The sequence below is a fragment of the Miniopterus schreibersii genome (genome assembly GCF_964146895.1).
Source record: "Miniopterus schreibersii genome assembly, chromosome: 3".
NCBI classification, from domain to species: Eukaryota; Metazoa; Chordata; class Mammalia; order Chiroptera; family Miniopteridae; genus Miniopterus; species Miniopterus schreibersii.
In genome coordinates this window covers 30,863,627-30,869,698 of record NC_138103.1, presented here as the reverse complement: position 1 = coordinate 30,869,698, position 6,072 = coordinate 30,863,627, and positions in this window count along the sequence as shown.

The following is a 6,072-nucleotide window of genomic DNA, read 5'->3' as shown; positions in this document are numbered from 1 at the left end:
TGGTGATCTGATGAATTGAGGAAACTCAGTTACTCCAATAAAATGTATATTTGCTAATGAAGTGGCAGCTTTGTGCATCCCAAGAAACACCCTGTGACTTTATAAATTCTTCTAGAATAACCTTGAAGTGCTAGCCTGGAAATGTGAGGATTAAAGAGGGCAGCAGCTCTTTCCTTGCAGCCCACCTCCAGAATTCTCATTGGTGGAGATTGTCAGCTATTAAGAGACAGAAGGGTCTGATCTATTTTGAGATGATAGGAAAGAATTCAAAGAAGTGCCTCCATAATTCTATAAAATGGCTTAAATTCTCCCCAGCTAGTCTATCCAAAATGACTTAAAATATATAGTTCAAGTATATGATTCATAAATTCTAGATGAATAAACCAATCTTGACTCCTGTTGTTACATTTCAGGTAATATCAGAACCAACATATTTTTACATTTCAACTATTTTTTAAATTGTAAAATATAGATAACATAAAATTGACCATATCCCTATTTTTTTTTATATCCCTATTTCACACATGAGGAAACAGACTCAAGGCCTCCCAGCAATTAAGTGGTGGACTGGAATTATCACTGAAGCTCTGCCTGCAACACCCAGGCTGCCTGCTCATTTACCTAAGAGTCATGTAGATCATTCTAGACATTTTATAGAATGTTTCTTTTCCTGAACACAGAGATTAATGGCATTTGCCTTTTCTATTTATTGTCTTAGACCAAAGTGGACAACCAAGAATGAGGTGAGTATTCCACAGTGGGGTGATTGTGAAGCAGCAGATATGAACAGGAGATTTGGTGAGTCTTATAAATCTATGAGATATTAAGAAACAGCAGCAAAATTCCATAAGAGAGAGAGAAAGTATCCCAACGTGCAAGTTATGTTCTAGCAGAGCAACAGTCATCCCCAGAAATCCCCCACTGAAGAAAAAGGCTATAAACCATAAGAAAGTTGACAGAAATGTCAACATTCTGCAGAAGAAAGATCTTGTAAGAAATGTAAATTGGGTTGCTCAGTCATTGGCAATCATCAAAAAATCCCCAGAGCAAATAAATACTATGTATGTAGTGACTGTGGGAAAACCTACCATCAGAAGTGCCACCTTGTAATGCACATAAGAAAAACATACTGGAGAGAAGTCCTCTGTGTGTAATGAATGTGGGAATGCATTCACTGGGAGCTCTGCCCTTACTCAACATTGGAAAATCCATACTGGGGACAAGCCTTTTAAGTGCAGTGACTGTGCAAAACCCTTAAGGCAGTAATCCTACTTCATCAGACATCAGAGAATTCATTCTAGAGAGAAACCATATAAATTTCTGAGTGTGGAAAAGCCTTCAGGAATTGATTATGGCTTTCTCAACATAAGAAACAAACGAAAGAAACCTTATTCCTGTATTCAGTGTGAGAAAATTTTGTTTTAGCACAGATCTCACCAAACATCAGAGTTTTCACACTGGAGAGAAGTCTTATCAATGCAACAACTGTGGGAAAACCTATCAGAAATCAAGTCTGATCACACATCAGAGGGTGCACACTGGGGAGAAACCTCACACATGGATTCACTGTGGAAAAGTTTCTACCTGCCATTAAGTCTTATTGTGCATTAGAGAATCCACACTGGAGAGAAACCTTATAAATGCAATGATTGTGGGAAAGCCTTCTGCAAAAGTTCAAACCTTATCACACACCAAAACATTCACATCAGAGAGAGGCCCTGTGCATGTGAACAGTGAGAAAAACTGAGTAGGATTAACACCAAACATCAGGCTGTTCACACTGGAAAAATGCCTTATTAATGCAAACTGTAAAAGAAGCTTTTGTCAAAGTCCAAATCTCACCCATTAGCATGAAGACTAATGGGTGACTGTGTCCTTATGATCTTATGGAAGTGTAAGAAGGCATTTCACTTTAGCAGGGACCTCAACAGACACCAGAGTATCCACACTACACAGAGAAACATCAATGCCATATATATAAGAGAGCTTTCACTCAGAGCTGAAGCCTTATCAATTATCAGGGTGTCCACACTAGAGAGAGGCCTTATGCATATGGTCAGTGTGAGAGAAACTTCTGCCTCAGGAGGGATCTTACCAAGCACCTGAGAGTTCATCTAAAGGAAAACCTTGAGCCCTGCCAGTTTGGCTCAGTGATTAGAGCGTCAGGCCATGGAGTGAAGGCTCCCGGGTTCGATTCCAGCCAAGGGCACATACCTCAGTTGCAGGCTTGATCTCCGGCCCTGGTCCGGGCCCATTTGGGAGGCAACCAATTGATACGTCTCTCACATCAATGTTTCTCTCTCTCTCTCTCCCACTCTCTCTGAAAAGCAATGGAAAAAATGGGTGAGGATTAAAAAATAATAAAGGGAAACCTTGAGATACTGATTTTTACAGAGAGAGCGAGGGAGAGAGAGAAACATCGATGTGAGTGGAACATCAATCAGCTGCCTCCTGCATGCTCCCCACCCAGAGACCAAGAACATAACCCGGGCATGTGCCCTGATGGGGAATCAAACTAGCAACCTTTCGGTGCATGGGACGACACCCAACCAACTGAGCCACACCGGCCAGGGCTATATCAGGTTATAATCATTTAGGATCTCCACAACAGAGGGGGTCCTGTAGTTGTTATAAAATGGGAGGCATCCTACATCAGGCATATGCAGTCACCCAAATTCGTACTTCAGGAAAACCTTCTAAGTTTGATGCATCAAAAAGACTCCAACAGCCCGGCCAGGCATGGCTCAGTGGTTGTCAGCCTAGGATCCAGGAGATCAGGGTCAGGGCACATGCCCGGGTTGCGGGCTCGATCCCCAGTCGGGGGCCTGCAGAAGGCAGACGATCAATGACTCACTCATCATTGATGTTTCTCTCTCTCTCTCCCTCTTCCTGAAATCAATAAAGATATATTTAAAAAAAAAAAAAAAAAATCCAACATTATGAATGTACTTAATGCCACTGAATTATACACTTAAAATTATTTTTTAAAAGGTAAAATTTATGTATATCTTACCACAATTTTTAATATCACCAAAAAAAAGGTATGCTATACTTGGTGTATGCAATAATTACTATTTTTTACCAAAAAAAAAAAAAAAGGCTCGAACAGATGTTTGAATCATATTCTGTAACTGTGGAGTCCATCTTTTGAGCAAATTTGGAGTATGTTAAAGACAGAAGATATTTTATGGTAGTTCAAAAATATATCTAAACTCAAAATTACTCTTATAACAAACAGGATATTAGTCTAAAAGTTTGTAAACACTCTTTAAAAATTATTTGAGGGTTGTCATTTCTGACTAGAAAGACCATGGGACCTGTCTGGCATCTCCCTAAACCATGACTTGCTCCTGGTAGGCCCTTCTACTGGTATAAATGATTAGTAATGTTTCTTGAGCACATACCTTGTGCAGCATCTGTGTAAGTATTTTACTGGCATGCTCTCATTTAAGCCTCACAAAACTCTACAAAATAACTATTGTTTGTAGAAGTGAAAACTGAGGCTTAGAGAATATAAGAGTAATTTGCCAAAGGGTCACTCACAGCAAGTCAAGGGGCAAAGCTATGAACATCTGAGTCCATAACCCACCATGTTTGCTCTATACATATAAGGACCATCTCTACATAAAACAAGTTGCAACCGCAGTTTAGTGAACCATCAGAGAATCTGCTTAGGTTTGTGGTAAGACAGCATATTGAAAACAGATTGTGAAGTCAAGACAAATAGGAAATGACTTAATAGGTAATGCCCATGAGGTCAAGAATCTGATCTGATTAGTCTGTCTCAGTTCCACCAGGACTTGATCACAGTTTGAGTTCATTATACTATTTGCTGACTCAAAAGAAATAAACACACTGAGTCCCTGTTACCTTTCCAGCCACAGCTCAGTAACAGCCCATCTTTAGGGCACATCAATTTCATTCCTAATCCAGACCTTTCTGCTCTCCAACATGATGACTCCTTGGTGCCAGAGTGAGCCCTTGTCAGTGGAAGTCAGATCATGGCCACTCTGCTTAAGCCCTCCCAGGACTCCAGGCTCACTCAGGGAATAGGTCTAACTCCTAACAGTGGCTGACACTGCCTTACATGACATGGCCCACTATGTCAGAGGAAAGAGACTAAGAAGTTTATTGTAAGGAAGTGGTTTAGTTGATTGTGGGGGCAGGCCATCAGGAAGGCAGGCAGAAGCTCTCCGGATCAAGCTGAAACTGCTGCCAACCGGAGACTTTCTTCTGGGAAAAGGAGATCTTCTCCTAAGGCCTTTCAACTGATTGAATCAGTCCCACCCAGATTATCTAGGATGATCTTATTGACTAAATACACATCACAGCTACACCTAGATTAGTGTTTGATTGAATGCCAGGTTGACACATGAAACCATCACATCCCCTTACCTCTTTGACCTTACTTTCTACTACTTCACCTCTTCTTCTTTGCTTACCTATTATTTTTGTCCCCACTTGAACAGGGGCTCCAGAGACTCTTTTGTTCCCGCTGAACCTGCAAGCCTAGAATGGTACCTGGACAGCTGCTCAATAAATATTGAGTAAAGTGACTGTGCAACCTTTCATATGCTTGAATGTCTGCTCTAACACCCAGTCTCTTTTTCAACATTCTCAGACTCCCAAGCCCCAGAATCCAGTGATGGGGATGACTTCTCTGAATTCATCCCTTTATCTCCAGACAACCTGATCACTGGACCAAACCTCTCTCACCGCAGCTTCCTCTCCCTGGTCCCTGGCCCTGTCCAGCCCTCATCACCTCTCTTCTGATATAGCCCTTCCCAATTTTCTTGAGCATTCTCACACTTCTGCTTACTGCTAGCTCTAATGTTCTCTGAGTGTGGTGGCCAAACCAAGCATGATTCTCCATGTGTCCCTACTACATTCTATCTACACAGCCTCAGGCCCCAGTGGCTTTGTTGTCAGACACATTGTATGGTGGGACTCAGCTACAACTAAGCACTCTCATGTTTTTCACTGAATCAGCATGCTTACAAAACCTCCTTTGACTTCCCTGTACTGTAGGAAAGAGACCAGTCCTTAGTTTGCCATGTAAGGCCTTTTACAATCTGACCCTAAACAGAGTTGTCTACCTCTTTTCCTAGTGGATTTGCAGACCAGGAAAGTGAGCAGATTGTTCCTTTCTACTTCTATCCAGGCATTCACCTTGAGGATTGCCACTTGACCAGAAAGAAGATGCAAGTCCCAGGTTCCTAAACTTGATCATGCATTGAAGTCACCTGGGGAGCTCACCCTGCAGGCCCTGCTCCCAACTGCCTGACTCCAGAAGTGTCGAGGCCCTTGGACTCTGGAAACCTGGCCAGGATCCTGGAGATCCTGCACCACAATCTGTAGCAGGGTTTGAATGGAGCCAGAGATGCTGACACCTTGGTATTCCCAGCGAGTCACTCATTGCCCGGCTCCGCAGAACACCCGAATACAAGCTCCCTCCTAAGGGGCCCATCCTGGGGTCCGCAGATTGGGTGTGGCAGGCAAGTGGGTGTCGTGCCAGGGGGTTCAGGGCTCCAGGCCAGGGTTGAGCTGTGGGCCCCTTCTGAATCCGATGTCTCAGCACAGGGCCCCGTGCGGGCTCCAGGGACCTGGTTACCCACTGGCTGCCCTTCTGACCAGCCCCTCCGAGAGCCTCCCAAACCATCTTCCGTGCAGATCTATCAGCCCCGCCTTTAACATACAATGTTCTCTGAGCCACAGTCCACAGTTTCTTCCTGTCTAATCAAATCAACATCAAGGACACACATGCGCTCTTTTCTGTACTGGATATATCCATGAGGTAGACATTTTTAAATTTTTAAAAATTATTGTGCAGCCCGGCTGGAGTGGCTGTTATTTGAGTGTGTCCTGTGCACGGAAAGGTGGTTAGGTGAACAAAGAGGGGAAGGCATTCAGGAAGAAGAAATAGTATGTGTAAAAGCCCAGAGGCATGTAATAGTATCTGTGCCAGTCTCATCACTCCAGCGTAAAATATGTGGGGGAGAGGAGGGTGGGAGTTGGGATGAGAAGGGTACTAGGAGGCAGGATGGGGAAGTAGGCAGGACTAGGAAATGAAAA